Raw genomic sequence first — 19,617 nt, forward strand, 5'->3', positions numbered from 1 at the left:
GCCGTTTCAATTAGTTTTCTCTAATTTATGGGGACCTCCTCATATCACATCCAATGGGTACCGTTATTATATATCTTTTGTTGATTCATGCTTGGATATATTTGTTGAATGAAAAATCTCAAGCTTTGTATGCCTTCCGGTTATTTCAACGAATGTTTCAGTGCAATTTGGCAAGGAAATTAAGGAGATCCAAAGTGATTGGGGTGGTGAATTTCGACCGTTCACCAAGGCTCTTCAAAAGACGAAATACGACATAGACTTGCGTATCCTAACACCTCTCAACAAAATAGTATTGTTGAGCGTAAACATTGACATTGTTAAAATGGCACTCGCGTTCCTTGCTCAAGCCTCCCTACCTTTGAAATATTGGTCATATGCTGTGGTGACAACTGTGTACTTAATTAATAGGCTGCCTACGAAGGTTCTTCACAATTCTTCTCTGTTCTTGAAGCTATTTGATCAGAATCCTCATTATGAACATTTACGAGTGTTTGGATGTAAATATGACCTAAATGCAACTAATATACTATGAAAACAATGCTTCGAAAAACAATAACTTAAGTAAAAAGACTAAAAACATAGTTTTTTTGCGGAGTTATCATCTACCATCAAGGTAGTGTATTTCTAATCTATTGTGATGTATGACATTTTTAAATGTGATGTTTGTTGGGAATTTGGGTGTTACGCATGTCTGGGTTTTTTCTTGATCTTGCACTAGATGATATTTTTGTTGTAATGCTTGTGTTTTTATGGTACAAGATGACCTTAAATAACATTTCTAAGCTTTAGAAATGATTTGAGATCAAACTAGGGTGTTTAGGGAGATTTTTTAGGGTTCTCTAATCTTAAAAAAGACATTTTTGGGTTTACAGATTGATATTGTATCAACAACATCGATATTGGAATTACAATACCAAAACTAGAACTACAATATTGATACAATGAGGATTTTTGGAAATTTTAAAGCTATTTTTTACACTGATACTCAAATGAATATCGATACTTTACTAAGGAGTATTTGTAATACATATAAGGTATTGGTGTTACCTATTTTAGATGGTTAAATTCAACTTGGTTAAGGCTCATAAAAGCGATGAATGACCCACAATGATGGGTTTTAGCCTGAGAGAGGCTTAAATGGTTATAAGTGACTAGAAACATTCTTAGAAAGGGCTTATGATCAAAATAACCTTAATGGATAAGATACTTTCGAGCACTCCTTAATAGAGCACATATCGAAGAGTATAAGTGAAGGATCATTGTGAATGATGGGTCTACAAAAGAGAGTTTGAACCATAAAAATAATATGGTAGAGAACTCGGGTACCTTGTTAACATCTATAAATCAAGATGCTTAAGTTGCCTCTTCGTTTCAAGGGTGACCTGTTGGGAAGTGTGATGAGAGCGACTAGAGATTCATTATCAATGAACCAACCCCAAATCAAATGTCAAGCTAGTAATAATATACCACATGGGTAATGATAAAAATTAATTGTCTTAAACGCATAAAATACTAAAAGATTAATAAACCATTGCATAGCCTTTTAGATGAGAGAACAAGCAAGATAGTAGTGAGTAAAGGGGTGACCTCACCTGATTGTGATAAGTTACGATAATGAGTAGCCAAGCTACCTTAATTACCCTTGTGTGGCTTTGGTTGATGTATGTTGAGATGTTTAGCTCTATAAAGAGCTTGATAATAATATGAGATAATAATTTAATAACAATTTTATATACTTAAAATTATAAAAACCTTGTCAGGTAAGATTCCAAAAGACTTACGTGTTTTTTACGATCGAGTAATGATGAAGACACCTGATTTGCTTTTGTGTTTGTGTGACCATCATCTAATTGATTGAGAAATATAAAATATATCTAAATCATTGAGATAGCACTTTAAATGTTAGTTGGATGTCACTTATATGCTTTGTGACCTATACACATATTGAGTACTCTAAAGGAGTAAACTAATTAGGTGTTGGATGTTGATGCTTCGTGACCCATATCTTATCCAGAGTACCTATGTCATAGGCTAAAAGGTGTTGAGTCTTGTTATGCTAAGGCGACCCTATACTACATCATGATGACTTCCTATGTGTATATGCATGTCATTAATTTGAGGGGTTTGAGTTTTGTGATGTTGATGTGACTTCGAACAACACCATGACACTTGCTTGTATGATTAATATCTGATGGTTATGTGAAATCATGTACTATCATTGTGTTGTGTAATGATTGAGTGATTTATTTGATAATGCATATTGGTATGGCATTATGGTTAGAGGCGTAGTATATTTATAATCATGGAGAAACCACTAGCAAAAGACTAAGAGAAGCATGAGGCTTATATTGTAATGATAAAACAATTGAACTAAGTAGGTAGCACTTGATTATGATCATGTATTTATCAAATGCTTATTATCATGTCTTCTAGAATGCTTATGTCTATGAGATTCATATGATGCTCCATATTACTGCTATACTATTGGGTTTTATAAGCTCAACATTCAAATGTTTACGTTTTCAAGTTAGTATATTGAGTCATTCTAGGAGCATCATCCCAACAGGATTTACAACATTCCTCGTAGAGAATTGTACAGTCACTTATAGTGGACATTATATTCATAAGACTTTTATTATTGTTTTACGATTTGTAATTTTGAATTGTATTATTTTAATTTAAACTATATCATGATATATGATTTCTAAAAATGATTTTATTAATATTTTAAATTATACGTTTTTAAATTATGGTTATGAATAGTGATTTGGAAAAAAATGATTGGCCACCTCGATGTTTCTGTGTAACATTTAGATCCTTAGGGTTTGGGTCAGTGTACCTTAGTTTTGTCGTAATTTATAACCCTAGGATTTGAAAACTTTTCCCTAAATCCCTAAATCGAACAAATTGACTTAATTGTAAAATTGAATAGTTTGGAGCCAATTTTGTGAATCATGGAAAGTTCAAGGAGCCACTTTGTAATTAACCCAATTTCTATTTGAAACAAATTCTTCCCCATTTGTTTATAACTCTATCTGGTGCCTAAGGTTTATTTTTTCTCTTAATTGGTTTCTTTCTTCGTCGTCGCTCATTGCTTCCTCGTCACCAGATGTCAAGTTAGTCATTGGTAAGTTGGTTGTTGCTACCTCACCGTTCCCATCTTTTCACTTAGCCGATTGGCAGTCATTTTCTCTCAAAAGGGAAAACAACGAGTTTTTCTTTACACCACCATTGTTCGGGAGAACTATGATCCTCCATGGAGATTTGGGGTCGGAGAGTTACACAACTACATTGGATCGGTCTAGTAGCGTCGAGTCTCGCCTAGGGTTTTAAATAGCAGTCTGCGAACACGATAGCACCTACGAAATAGTGAGTGACACCATCCGTGATAGCCGCTATGACCACAATAGTGCCCACTATGACTGTAATCACGATAAACTCTACGCAACCAAAAACACGACCGCAATTTAAATCCCTGGGCTCACCTTTATTGCCATGGATAACCATTATTAAGCTTATTTCGGCCGATTAAGTCTAGGAACTATTGTTTTCGTTATGTTCTCCCAAAACAAGCTATTGGGCACTAGTAATGCACTATTCCTGACCTCTTTTGATGCTGTTGAGTTTCCATCGCTTGCAGTCTTAGGTGTCCTGATCGATGGCCATTAATAGGATCGATAGATTGCTACCACGGTCCTATTTTGAATTGAAAAATATTTTAATGTTGTCGAAATTAGTACATTAATCAAAATTATGTAATTGGGGTCGTTTAATCGGGATGTCGATTTTTGTAGGGGAAATCGAGCCGAGAACTGTGTTACCATCCTATCCGTTATTACTTGCAAATTTTGAACTGACCTGTATTACCTGTGTTGAGTGTGAGTACTAGTTGATAATTTTTAGTACATTTGGGTTGTCATTTTAGAAGACTAATTTATTTAATTAATTATTCTCTAGGTTCTGATTCGGTTCGCTTCACTATTCGAGCTGATCATGATAGACGATATTATCGTCGTTAGTTATTTTTTTGAGGTGTGTAATTGGGTGATACATTTTATCTATGAATTGTATCATTGTTTAGTTTACGCTTCGAATTATTGTTATATGAAATGATATTATTTCATATAAATAATTGTTATATGATGAATATTGAATTTTTTGACTTAAATCTGTGTTGTGTGAAGTAGGGCTGTAAATGAGACGAGACAGATCGCGAGCTACTTGAGATCGACTCGATCAAAGCTCGATAAATACTCGAATCGAATGGACTCGACTCGAGCTCAAGCTCGACTCGAGTTCTTAACGAGCCTAAACGAGCTACTCGATATTCGACTCGAAAAGATCATGAGCAGCTCGAAAAAATGTTATATTATAATTTTAGATTTTTTAAAATTACATTATTAAAAATATATTAAAAATACACTATTGATAATTATAAAAATTTAAAAATATATTAAAAATTATATAATACAATTACCCTCAAATTTTAATTAATGTATTTGCAATAAACCCTAAACTATAAATTATAAACCCTAAATCTAAATCCGATTATGTGATAGAGGTTAAGTTATGCACATGAAGGTAACATACAAATTATGCAAAATGATGTTATGTGACTCCTAAATAAATCAATCGCATACTTATACATAAACATATCAACATGCAAAATAAATATATACAACTAATTAAAGAAAACAATCCTAAACATGGACTAAATTAAGAGAAATCTAAGTGTGATGACTAATTTAAGCTAAATATACTAACTTTATAATGATGATTAAATTCACGTAAAATTAAACTTACAAAATTGGAATTAAACCAATGATTTAAATACAAAATGCGTATAAACTATAGGGTCTTATATGCAATTGATCCTATTCGGTTTAGGTTAAAATAATATAGAAAATAACATAAATGACACCTAAACATTTAAAACAAATAAGAAAATTTAAACAAATGTGATTGAAATACAAATTGAATTCTCTTTTCTTCATTTTCATGAAGGGATGTCAGCTTCATATCTTTTAGAAAGCCCTGGAACCAATAACTATACCATTAACTTGCCAACTTCTGACATGAACGAGTGAGAATTTTCCTCTCTTGTTTGAAACTATGGTTTCATTGCTAGGATTTCAAATCTTAAGCTACTTGATGTAAATGAGTTTTACGTGCAGGGGTTATGAGGTGAGGGAGGCATTAAGGGCACAAATGGAAGCACAGAGTAAATTACATTTGCAAGTTGAGGTAATCTTTTTCTTCATTTTGTAGTTATTTCCTTGTTATGAATGTAGCTATGAAGTAACTAAAAGTGTTGCAGTGCATATTGAATGTTTCTGGGGTCTTGTGCAATTCCATAGTTTCTCTGATCTGGAGAAACTTGTTATGAGGCTTATATAATTGATTGATTGTAAGGCTTATATATTGATTGATTGTAGGAAAACCCTACTCAATATGTTTGATAGAACCCTCCAGATCAGAGTGTGAAGACCATCATCAAGCTGGCTAATGTTATTATGTGTCCTATATAGGCTGAAAAACACTTGCAGATTTGCCAGGATGCTGAACGAAAATATATGGCCATGCTAAAGAAAGCTTGTAAGATGCTTGCTGATCATGTTATTCGGAAGTGTTGAAGTTATCAAAACATATAACCTGGACGTTGGTAATAAGATGCTGAGAAATTATTCAGTGGATCCACTTGGATTTTACTCTGCCCAATCTGCTGAGGTCGTGAATGCATGTGGCCAAGAAGAAGAAATGCCAACTGGTCTGCTTTCTCAGAGGGTTGATGGTTCTACCGAATGCCTTACTTCACAGGAGAGTCCAGGAGGATTGACAATGGAAGGATCTCCTGTTGGGGGGAAGAAAAAGATTCTTAACTTGGAGGGAACATCAGGATCTGTGATTTGGAGTGATGCGGTTGAAAAAAGAACACATGGGGAATTGTATGGAGAAGACATTCAGATCAAAGCAGCAGGTGGAAGAAAGAATAAATAGAAGAGATTCGTGAAGCTGCTGAGAAAGAAAATGGAGGAAAAGGCAGCATGAAGGCGAAGATGGTGCTTACAAAAGAGTTGTTGAGCTGTTTGAAAGTAGTTCATATCCCACATCGGTGGTTCTTGGGCAATAATGGGTAAAGATAGTCTATAAAAGGGGATGAGTTTCAATAATTGAAACCTAACTAGTTTCGAGCTTCAAATGAGCTTAAATCGAGCTCAAAGTCGAGCTCAAAATCAAGTTCAAAATCGAGCTTGAGTCTTGAGTTTTGGTGAGCTCTTGAATTTTATTTTTGAATTCGAGCCTTTTTGAGTTCGAGTTGAGTTTTAATATTATCTTTCGAGTTTTAGTCGAGCTTACAAATTTTAGGCTTGCGAGTTTTCGAGTCGAGTTTACATATAAAATTTTCGAGTTCGAGTCGAGCTCGGCAATAGTCGAGCTTGACTCGGCTCGTTTACACTCCTAGTGTGAAGTATGCTAATATAACAGATTCATATTTAATGTTATGTTTATTTATTTTGAAAATTATGTGAATATATTTACATTTAGATAGGATTTCAATTTAGAATTCGTATGTATATATATATATATATATATATATATATATATATATATATATAGTAATTGTGACTCCCCGAGTTTCTCAAATTAATATTAGTAATTTAAATTAGCTAATTTTAAGGGATGATAATGTTAGATTTTGAAAAACTTTGGAGTAGTTTTGTGAGCTAACAAATAATTCGGGAACTTGTACCATAATTACCCATCTCTCATGGCTATTAGTAGGGGTGTAAACGAGCCGAGTCGAGTTCGAGTATTGCTGAGGTCGACTCGACTCGAAAATTCGCGAGCTTAAAATTTTCAAGCTCGACTCGAACTCGAAATCTTGAACTGAAGCTCGTGAGCAGCTCGAAAAGGCTCGAAATGAAAAAAAAATTCTTAAACTTAACTCGATTAAAGCCTCAAACTCGAACATGAACCTTAAATACATGAAATCTTATTGTATTTTAAAAAAAATCAATACATAAATATTAATATTATTATTAATTTATTTTTTTTAAATAAAATTTTAATATATTATATTTTCGAGCTGCTCACGAACTTTTCGAGTCGAATATCGAATAGCTCACGATCTGTCTCGTCTCGTCTCATTTACAGCCCTAGCTATTAGACAAAAAAGTATATGTGTAGTTTAAGGAGTTTAGAACCCATGCCTTCCAGAGCCATCTCTCAAAGCCTTAGTCATTCAGGCTAGGCACTTAAGTTTATGGGATTTGGAAAAAATAACTTGAAATCTATTATATTCAGGGTTTTATAATTCATCTACTTCCTAAACCATTTTTTCAATCTGTGAAAAACATCGAGAAATAACAAAGACTTTCCACCGTTTTCCCCTGTTGCCCCGTCGTTCTCTGGTTACGGTCAATAGTGTCTTACGCCACCGTCACCAACAGCTCCGACATCACCTCGCGAGCAAACCTTGACCCCCCAAAACACTTGAATCAACTGTTGTTTAGTACGAAATAACAAAAGACCATTCAAAGGCCAATCATCGATCTTAGACGTCAACCGCTATGTGCATCACCACCACCACCAAAGAAAGTGCCATCCTCGTCCGATCAAAATCGAGCTGGCTGATCGTCGTAAAGGCCCACCGTTCTCCGTAAATCGACGTTTAAAGCTTCTTCAGAGACATAAAACTGTCACCACTATTTTCGTGTTTTCACATCGATCCTAAGCTCCGGTGACCTCACCGCCTACGTCGTTGAGTTCCCCAAGCAAATTTGATCAATACCCTTTTAATCATGTCGCTTCACCGCTGTTCCATTGTCCACCATTGGTAAGATTCTCGACCATTTTTCATTCGATTTATTATACTTGAATTTTGAATTTATTTGTAATTTAGTGCTTCATGAGTAACCGGACGATCGGGGTCGGTAGTTTTGATGTCCACGCACCGCCCTGGTGCGTGAGCTTTTCGACTGGCTGGAAACCCTTTGAACCGATTTGGTAAGATCATATCAAACTGAACCAGTTTTCCTTAGACTGAACTGAACCTTGTCATTCGAGTTGACTCACGTTGAGTCAACTCGACTGTCTTAACCAAAACTAATTTTGATTAGAGTTGACTTTAATCAAAAAATAACTTTTTTTTGAAATTTCATATTTTATTTTTTTGATGTCCTAAGTTCGAATCAAAAGTTTATTTTCCAAATATGAACATGGTAAACTGTTTTTCAGCGTTTTATCTTCTGATTCGATGTTTTCTTAATTAAGTTCCTTTCACAACGTAATTCATTTTCCTTTGTATCTGAGATATTATAGGACGTTGAATTTAAGATTGAGAGCGATCAATGAACTTTAAATGGTTGACTGACGTGGCTCGAAAATTGAGGTAATATTCTACCACTTATACATGCTTTATCGTACATGTCGGTAATTGATTAATACATGATTTAAAATGTTTGGTCTAGTAAATCCCGATGAATATTCTTAAATTAATATTGAATTTGGTAAAAGGATATTAAATTGGTTAAAGAAATAATTCCAAGGTTGGTGATTATGTTATAAATGAATTAACCTCAAGATCCGTAAATTCTAATTATTTTCACTGAAGGTTAAGACAGAAATATTTGGAAAAGAAATTAATAAAAATACCCATATGATGTAAACTTACAAAAATATCCTTATGCTGTACAAAGACAATGATTGTCACTAAAGGTGGAAAATATCCCTAAACACGCATACTTAATTCGATTAAACTATTGATGAGCCTGATAAACGCTTGATTTATTTATAAATTTTGATATTTGATTTTAACCTCTGAGATGGAAAAAGATTTAAAATTCCAAATCTTGAATAAAAACATGGAGACTAATTTATCAAAAGTAATGAAAATGACTAAAATACCCTTGAGATGAAAAAGGACATGAATCTCCTCTAATAATGGAAAATAACTAAGGAACTCATTCTTATACTGTTAGAAATATGGATTCATTGATTAAATTCCCGATCCGATTAGGAAATCTTGATAATAGATTCATAACCTTTGTGATCAAAACATACTTGGATATTCTGATTTCTAAATAAATATATGAAGACAGAATTATCGAAAGTACTATATATTCCAGAATTGATTGAAATGACCATATTACTCTGGAACATCGAGATGATTAAAATAACCTTGAATAATAAAATAACCTAAATTACCAGTACTACCAAGAAATAAGCGAATGGCCTTGGATAATTCTGGAAACACTAATGAATGTATATGTTGTATTGTGCTAAAGTTTATGAAACACGTGGGTCATTCTAGATACTGTTGCAATACAAGAATAATCAATATCATCGGAATACATGTTCGTTCCTTCAAGATCTATTTAATGGTGATTAGTTCAACTAGTATTGTCTACTTAAGGAGTGAACATTCTTAAAGTATATCGGTCTGAACGATTGGTAAGTATCGTAGTGTTGAGGTTTGTTTAGTTCGATTTGACTCAAAATCCAAAGAATTTGATATAAATTTGACATGGTACGAATTATCATTTTACCTTTATTAGATTAATTTTGCTAAGAATTTCCCAATAACAAAATTATTAAAATGCCCTTGATGACCTAGATAATGTAATCACTCTAGTTATATTCGAATGTTAAATTATTCTGATGTAAAGGTTCCTGAATACCTTCTTGGTTCACCCAAATCCTATATGGTCCTAAAGCATCAACTTCTAAAAGTTTGATTAGACCGCTAGTAATCAAACCCTTTTATTAGAGACCTCATTCCTGAAACTCGATCAATTTTATGTGCCATAATAACTAGATCCTCTAGTGTAAAAATAACTATGATATGGATATGCATATTAAAAGTTTAACTTTATTATTTGAAATAAAAACATGATTTTTTATATATGATTTCTGATCGCTGGTTTATGATCTCTTGTTTCTGATACAAGATACATATGGCTCCTAATTTTGATATTACTAGTACTATCTGAAATTGTTTTATTAGGATAATGTTTGGTTAAGATTTTGGAGTTTTGAGGTTCAACTTTGATCAATAATGTAATTCCTTATGAACCTAAGGTGAACCTTGGGTAGACTCTTAGGCCCTAAGGTATTTCCCTGAGTAGGCTCTAAGGTCCCAAGGTACTCCCTCAGGTTAGATCCTTTCCCAATAGCCCTAGGGTAAGTTTTTGTGAATGCAGTTCATGGGAACTGCATATGGAGAGTTTGGTTGGAAGGCTCTAAGTTTTTATTTTGTTGGAACAAACTAGACTCCACAACTCCATCTCCTAAATCTGTCTCTCTAAACGTTTCCTTTTAACTGTAAGCTTCATTACCTGAAGAATTAAATAATGATATCTTAACTCATCACTAAACCTATATATGCATGGATAACTGAAGAATTATATAATGATATCTTTTTAGCCTTTAGCACTTTTGATAGTATTGTATTGCTGACCTTTCTCAAAGCTCACTCTGCTACTCAGCATTTTAGGTTAAAGAAATTGATCTTGTGTAGTGTAGACATCACTATAGGAGTTCTTTCAGCATTGCTTGTAAAGTACGATATATGTTTAATTAGGGGGCATGTAGGTCACATTTGTTTTTATGTTGAGGTTGTAACTTGTATTGAGTTTTGACATTTTTTAATTTTGTTTTAACATACAAGTGTTTTTTTTGAAATTTTATTTTTATTTAAAATTATTATACCTTTTGAAATAGTTTAACAAAAATTTTATTTTTCCCAGATTTTTACTATGGGTTGTTCCGATGGCCCTAATGTGACACCTCGGATCGAGTCACCCGTATCATTCTGTGGTGTTATAATGATGCCATGTCATATTAGGTTGGGATTAATAGGGGAAGTTGAGTGCAATCAGTCGGTAAGGTGAATGTCACTTCAGATTTAGTGGCATCTACCTTTGTGGCAAACCCTACTTCAGATGGTGTGTTGTAGTTAGACTGGTTTTGGGGAATCTACTTTTCGGGCGGACGGTGTGTAAGGCATATGGGTGCATTTACATTTGCATTTCATTCTGACTATGAATATTATGACTTGGATTGTGAATATGTTTGTCTTTTGAACTTGTTTATCTGATTGCACTTTAGGGACACACTAAGCTTAATAGCTTACACCTCCATAGTTTTTCTTTCAAATTCTTAGACTTAGGTGATTCGATACTTGGAGGATCAAGTTATATTTTTTTCATATACTATTATTTATAGTATGAACTTTATTCAATATTTATTTTGTTGGATATCTATTTTTTTAATTTTTTTATTATTTATATTTAGGATGTTGGACATTAAATTATTTTTAGAATTGTTTATGCATGTTTTGAGTATTCATCGTCTATATCAGACATTTCTCGGATAATTGCTTTAATGAATTATGATTTGAACTTGAATAATACTTCTTTATTTATACTATAAATTTTTAACTTTTGAATCGAACATGGATTTTGTGAGGGACAATTTTCAACGTGGAATCTCTAGATTCGACCTAATTCTTTTAGGGGACGTTTAGTTCACAGAATGTAAGATTACCTTTGCGAACATCATCATTGGAATGTAACATTACTATAGGAATGTTACATTACCTTGTTTGGTTTGTTTAGCAGGAATGTTAAAATTACAATGTTTGGTTAGAAGAATATAAGATTACTTGAATGGATAATTTACCAAATTATCCTTTTGATATATATTTTTAAAAGTTAAACTTTAATATTAAATTATAAATATTCGAATGAAAATTTACAAAAATATTTTAATCAATGTACTATCTATTTTTTTAGGAAAAAATATATTTCATATATAATTAAAATATTAAAATTATGTTTTTAAATAATTTTCATAAGTATCATATTTATTTATATAAAATATAATATTATATGAAAAAATATAATATTATGATTTTGAGTGGGAAAATATATTATTTTTAATGCATAGGATCTATTTTTTAATAACTTAAAGTTGGATATTATTTTAAAATAATTACATTTTTATAATAATGTTATTTTGACTTCATAAAATTATAAATAATTAATATATTAAATATTAAAATTATAAAATAATTTTAAATACTCAAATTTATTAATATTTTACTAAATTAAACTCTTTATATATTATTACCATGTTTATAATTTTGAGTAAAGTGCAAAAAATAAGAATTGAAAAGGATCATTGTAAAAAGAATTTATTAGTCTAGGGGCATTTTTGTCCAATATGGTGGAAATTGTCTAATACCTAAAAACTTGGAGGTAATGATATTCCCACTATTCTAATAAAAAAATGCAACTATTGGGAAAATATTATTCCTTGGCAATAATTTTTCCATGAACCAAAAGTGAGAATTTAATTCCAGAAAATATTATTTCCATTGGTAATGGTCTTTTTCGCGAACTAAACACCCCGTCAACCCTCGAACTGTGGAGCTCGATCATAAATATTTAACAAATTTTTTTGCGTGCATATAAATAATTTCGTGTTAAAATGGAAATTTTAAGAATAAAAAAATATATTTATTACTTTTTTTCCTATTAATTTTTCTTTGGAAAAAGATAAATTAAGTACCAATTTTGACTTTAGGACATTATTGTTTTGTAGATAGTTCTATATGGCACCTTGTAGGAGTTATATTTAGCGACCAGTCAGGGTCGTGACACTCCAATTGAGATTGACCCTCCAACCTTACTAGGTAAAATTCAAAATTCAAATGAGGTTAATGAGACTGAGAGAGTTGAGCAGCATGTGAATTAGGCTAGAGTTCAATAGGGCGAAGGTGAAAACTCACCTGCACATTAGACTCAGGGTGATGGTTCACGAGAATCTGAGGCCTGTGAGACCGTTGGTGATAGTAATGTTGTAGTGAACCATGAATTACTTTGTTATCTCCGTCAGATTGAGGGTGTTTGGAAACCCATTTCGTTTGAGTTTTTAGTTGCTAGAATGATCAATTTTATGGGTAAGATTAGATCTGACTCTGTTGATGCTAAGTATTGGTTGAAGAAGTTGCAACGACTTTTTATAGAGATGGATTACCCCACAGATTGTAAGTTAAGGGTTATGTTGTATCATTGTTAAGATGTGAAGTGCAGGATCGTGGAAGGCTGAGGAGAATATGGTTTTGGTTAGACATGTCACATTAGAGTACTTCTGACAGTTATTTTGAGATTGTTATGTGGGATTTAAGTATTTGGTGAAGTGTCAGGAGAATTTCTGAATGTGAAATAGAATAATATGTCTGTGAACGACTGAGATTGAGTTCCTAAGATTGATTAAGTATGCTCTGGTGTTGATTTCAAATGAGAAAGAAAATTCTAATTGGCTTCTAAAGAGTCTCCAACCTCGATTCAGTCAGGTGTTGCTTTACACCATGATATTGTGTTTACTAGTTTAATTGCTCGGGCTAGGACTATTGAGAAGATTGAGCCACTATAATCGGGTCTTAAACCGCAAAAGCCTGAGGAATGCTTCAATGGTTACAAATGACTAGAAACACTCTTAGAAGGAGGTTATAATTAAAATAACCTTAATAGATAGGATAATTTTAAGTACCCCATAATCGAGCATATATTAAATGATCATTACGAAGGATGAGCATGTAAGTAAGAGGTTGAACCATGCAAATAGTGCGGTAGAGAAATCGATTACCATGTGAACATCTATAAATCAAAGATGCTCAAGTTTTCCTTCTGATTTAAGTGTAAACTGATGAGAAGTGTGATTATAGTGACTAGAGAGTTTTTATCAATGAACCAACCTCGAATAATGTATCGAGCTAGTAAGTAGTATACCATGTGGGTAGCGATGAGTTTTGCCTTAAGGGAATAAAATAATAAAAGACTAATAAACCACATAACGTTCTAGATGAAAAAAATGAGTGAGATAGTGGTGAGTGAGGGGATTACCTTGCATGATTGTAATAAGTTACAATAGTGAGTAGTAGAGCTACTTTATTTGCCATTGTGTGGCTTTGGTTGGTGTGTTTTGGGACATTTAGCTCTATAGAAGAGCTTGATAATAAAGATGATATAACAATATTATAATAATATTATATATGTGTTAATCATAAGAACCTTATGAGGTATAATTCCATAAGACTTATGTCTTTTTTTGACGCTCGAGAAAAGATGAGTACACTAGAGTTACTTGTGTGTGTGACGATCATCTAATTGATTAAAAAATATTCAGATATATCCAGATCAGTGTGAGAGCACTTTAAATGCTAGTTGGGTGCTGTTTTGATACTTCATGATCCAGACAAGTCCCGAGTCCTCTGGAGGAGTAGACTAGTTGGGTGTTGGATGTTGGTTCTTCGTGACCTGGATCTCACCCTGATTACTTGACAATAAGGGCCATTTGGATGTAAGATATTGATGCTTTGTGACCCATATCTTATCCAGAGTATCTATGTCGTAGGCTAGAGGGGTGTGAGTCTTGTGATACTGAGGTGATCTCAAACTGCATAATGACGCTTGCTTATGTGTGTATGTATTTTGTAAGATAGACGGGTGTGAATTATGTGATGCTGATCTGACCTTGAAGTACACCATGATGCTTGCTTGTTGTATGGTTAGTATCTTACAGTTATATGAGACCGAGTGTTATCATTGTGTTGTATGATGATTGAGTGTTATATTTTATAATGCATAGTAGAAGACTAAGAGAAGCATGAGGCTCGTACTATAATGATAGAGCAGTTGAACCTTAAGTAGGTAGCACTTGATTATGATCCTGCATGTACCCTACTACTTTTTACCATGTATTCTAGCATGCTCATGTTTATGAGAATCATATGTTGCTCTAGATTAGTGATTATATTACTGAGCTTTGTAAGCTCAGCGCAAATAGTATTGAAAGAGTATTGCACGGTTACTTATAGTGGACATGTGTATTCATAGGACCCTTATTATTGTTGTATTAAGACTTGTAACTCTAAGTTGTACTATTTTGATTTAAACTATGTGTCTCGGAGCTCTAATTTATAAAAAAAGATTTTATTACAATTTTGAACTATGGGTTTTTAAATGATGGTTATGAATGGTGATTTTAAAAAAATTGTCACATCAATGGTTCTGTGTAACACTTAGATCCTTTCAATTCGGGTTGGATTCATATTTAAGTGCTACATTAATTGGGTGCAAATTATAAAAAAAAAATTCATAAATAATTTGTTTTGAATACCAAATCACGGATAAAATACGATAACAATAGTATATAATCTAGATTTTAGAGAGATATAATACGGTGCATTGCTAAAAGTGGTAGTGATAGTGACCAAGTGCGCAATTCATTGTCAAAGCTTTTGAAAGATGTATAAACCTTCCAGCCCCACATAAGATCCGTATCATCTGCACTGTTGTTTAGAATAAGGACTGATGTAAAAATTTTATGATAAAACACAAATGTAAAAATTTATTAAAAAAGTAAACATATAATAGTTTAAGTGAAAATGAATCTATGAAATTTTAAAGAAATAAAAATAAATTATCAATATAAAATATAAAATTTTAAATAATATTATAATTTGAAAATTTTAAGAAAATGATTGCTTTGCTTGCTCCCACAATCCGTCACTGGTCTAGAAAGTAGGAACTGTGCTCCTGGACAGAAGGGAGGGGTTGCCCGTTGGCTCCTCGAGTTGAGGACGTTGTTTGCAATGCAATAAACACAGTTGGATACTGGAGAAACGGGCCCGAACTGCGATCATAATAACAAAGAAAATGCAATGTATGGGTCCTGAGCGATTTGAGCTTTGATCAACAGAAAATCTAGCGGTAGGTGTCCATGACATTTGTTTGAAAAAGAGACCCACTTTCCAGTTACTTTGAACATTTGCAAAAAGAATGGTATAAGTCAAAGGAATCCTTCAAGCAGGATTTGAAGATTATGCTACTTGTAAGAATATCTAATGGAGAGATCATTATATAGAATGAATGTGGTCTTGAAATACCTTGAAAACACAGTAAAGCCATTAGAATCTAGTTGCTTTTAGATTCAGCAATTTGTGTAATATTTGTATTTTAAGATATCTTGTATTTGTTCTTATATTATGAACACATACAACTATACATAATTTAAAAATAAAAAGGGTAAATTTAACTTCTTTACCCCTAAAATTATTAAATTTTAATTTAATTATTTTAAAAAATATATAATTAAAATTTAAACTAATTATAAGAAACCATTTTGTTATATCAAAATTTTATATTTTATTTTAACTTTTCTAAACATGTTTCCTGACTTTCGCCGCAGTGTTCGTGCTTTTTCATATTTTTATAATCGTATCATATATTCATGTTTGTTTATTTTTTAAAAAATATATTATTTATTTCATGAAGTATAATAAATACAAATAAAAATCTAATCAAATAACATAAAAGGTAAAAGCTATAAACAAACATCATTGTTGGTGTAAAAGATACAATCAACACTAACATATTAATTTATAGAACATGACAATGCGCTGATATTTGACTTCATCACAATTCAAAAACGAAAAATATATATTTGGGTTCATTTTAAGCACCTATCAAAATAAGAGAACCAAATCAAAGATCTAAAGTAGGGATAAACCATCAAGATAATCAAATAATTACCAACAGAGAAGATGACAATAAATACAATCACGAGAAGGAAACTCGTAAAATCAATATTAAAATATACTACAAAAGTATATAAAAACATCTACCATTTTCATCATAAAATTTATTAAATAAAAAACCAAAATCCTAAATATAAAAATTCAAATTTACTAGTTTTGGCCTAAAAGAGATATTGGACTATATTCATATTCAATATAGTGAGATTTCAAGGAAAAATGGAAGATATTTCCATTTACATGTAGAGGTGTTCATAAGTAGAATAAGATTAAGTTTAATTAGATTTACGCATGGTATTAGTTTATTTTATGTTTACCTAAACTCACTCAAAATATAAATCTCAAATATTGTCTAAATTTATCTATATTCGTAAATAACTAACTTATAGTATCGCTCGGATATTGGTTTCTTGGATGGCGGTAGGGTTGTAAGCAAGCTGAGACAAGTTCGAGTATTGCTAAGCTTGACTCAACTTGAAATCTCTAAAATGGAGTTCGACTCAACTCGAAAACTTGTGAGTTTAAAATTTTCAAGCTTGGCTCGAACTTGAAACCATGAATTGAAGCTTGTAAAAACTCGAAAAAGCTCGAAATGAAAAAAAAAACTTAAACTTAACTCAATTGAAGCTTCAAACACAAATTTAAACCTCAACCTTAACTACATGAAAAATCTTATACAACATTTAAAAAACAACACATAATTGGTTTCTCGCAAGTTTCGGCTCATTAAGAATTTGAGTTGAGCTCGACCTCGAGTCGAGTATTTATCGAGCTTTGACCGAGTCGATCTCGAGTAGCTCACGATCTCGAATAGCTAACGATCTCGAATAGCTCACGATCTATCTCGTCTCATTTACAACCCTAGTTGGCGGTCTTCTTTCCTCACATGGTTGCACTAAACCAGACAACATTTCTTAAAGAAGCATAATTAACACATTGTTGACGCAAGGGTTGGTCAAGGTATATGCTAGAAAGTTGTTGTCTCCAAGATATGCTATTAAAGTTGATTTGTTAAATGTAACCCTCTTTGCCCAATCTAGACAAAACAAGTCGGATCCAGAAGGCTAATTAGCTAATCTTCCCCAAAACCTTTTCCAAAATTTATTTTAAATACTTTAAAATTTATCCTTACATTTACTGATTCCGGATATTTTAATTAGCCTAAATAAATTAACAATAATTAAACATAAATCAAATATTTATAAAATTTAATTTCAATTTCCAAAGGTCTAAAAAATATATTTAAACATAATAAATATTATCCAAAAATAAATATTAATAAAATAATAAATTGAAAGTCCAAATAAATGTCATATAGTAAAAATAATGAATACAAAATAATGTTGAACTCCAAGTACCGGTTCACCTAGCTTGGTAATCTAAAAGAAGAAACTAAGAGAGAGTAACTTGCATGACTTAGTGTGTCTCTAAAGTACAAAAACATAAGTCGCATCATAATCTGAAACAAACAAGAATATTTATACGTCAAATCATCAATGGTAATCACAATGTAAATAATATGCAAATGCTCATGCACCTTCTCGTACTCTTGTCACACCTCGAATAGTGGGTTTCCCAAAACCACACTAATTACAACCCACACACCATATAAGTGGGGTCTGCCACAAAGGCAAAGGTCACTGAATCTAGGAAAAAAAAGTGACATGCACCCTGTCGAGTGAATGCACTAAACTTTCCCTATCAATACTCGTCCCAACATGAAATGCATAATGACATAAAAATCTGATGTCTGATCCGATTCGAATAACAAAATTTTCTAAGCATGTAAATATTTTGAAGCATGTAAACATTTTTTCCAAATTTCAATTGTCACAACAAATTCACAATCAGACATGTTTTCAATCATATTTCAACCCACCAAACACACAAACAGTCAAACAATTTATATAGCACCATATAAAGAGACACCACGAAAAAAAAAAGCTAACATCGATAATAACCTCTACCACGGTCAGCTCGAACAGTAGATCGATATGAATCAGTGCCTACGAAAAATAATTTAAATAAATAAATTATTCTAAAATTAATTACGAAATTAACGTACAAAAATTTGCCAGGTAATACTCATGGTCGACACGAGCTATACAGTTCGATTCGAATTTGTAGGTAACGGAAGAGGAGGCGGTAACTCGTTTCCTGGTTCAAAATTTCCTGCAAAATTACGACATCCAAATTTAAGTCCTAAATCAAAAATTCTAATTTATGAGATAATAATTTAGGACGATCTAAAAATTATTTCCAACTCGATCTAAGGTTCGGCAGCGATTTGGTTCGAATATATCAAACTGTTTGTATACACCCATTTTTGTTCGGGTATAAAAAAATATTATATTATTATTATTATTATTATATTAATTTATATATTATAATTATTTTGCGACCCCCCATTTCTATTGATGTTTTCTCACGAACAAACTACCCACTCAAACACTATCCAACAACATGGGAACCTCCATTGCTTTCCCCTTCCATCGTGCCGGCCACAACTCCCAGGTAGTTCTGCTGTGCGGCGGTTAAAAAATGGCGTGACCGGTTAAACAAGTGACCGGGTTAAAATTTTGACCGGTAATGTTATATCATTTAACAGGAAATATTATTAAGTACAATAACAGATTAGGTAGAGTTTATATAATGTAATAGGTAGCGCTTATATAATAAAATAGACATTTAACCGGAAATATTATCAAGTACAATAACATATTAGGTAGCTCTTATATAATGTAATAGGTAGCGCTTATATTAACCTATTTTTGAAATAAACCGATATATTTATACCGGTAACATTGCAAATTTACCTATTACATTATTATTATCGGTTACGATGTTTTTTACATCGATATAATTTTAAATGTATCGACACTTTATGCTTGCACCTGGTTGGGCATTCATATTTCATTCTGGAAAAAAGTATCGACACAAACTAACAACGTGTCGATACATTATTTAGACCTATTCTCTCATAAAACCGGTATATTTATACCGGTTACATTGAA

General features: G+C 32.3%; 1 pseudogene; it reads left to right on the top strand.

Annotated features, from left to right (window-relative positions):
- Nucleotides 1-4,981: 4,981 nt before the first annotated feature.
- Nucleotides 4,982-5,997, top strand: LOC120215537 (annotated as a pseudogene).
- Nucleotides 5,998-19,617: the final 13,620 nt, after the last annotated feature.

Source organism: Hibiscus syriacus, unplaced genomic scaffold (genome assembly GCF_006381635.1).
Source record: "Hibiscus syriacus cultivar Baekdansim isolate YM2019G1 unplaced genomic scaffold, ASM638163v2 tig00110123_pilon, whole genome shotgun sequence".
NCBI classification, from domain to species: domain Eukaryota; kingdom Viridiplantae; phylum Streptophyta; class Magnoliopsida; order Malvales; family Malvaceae; genus Hibiscus; species Hibiscus syriacus.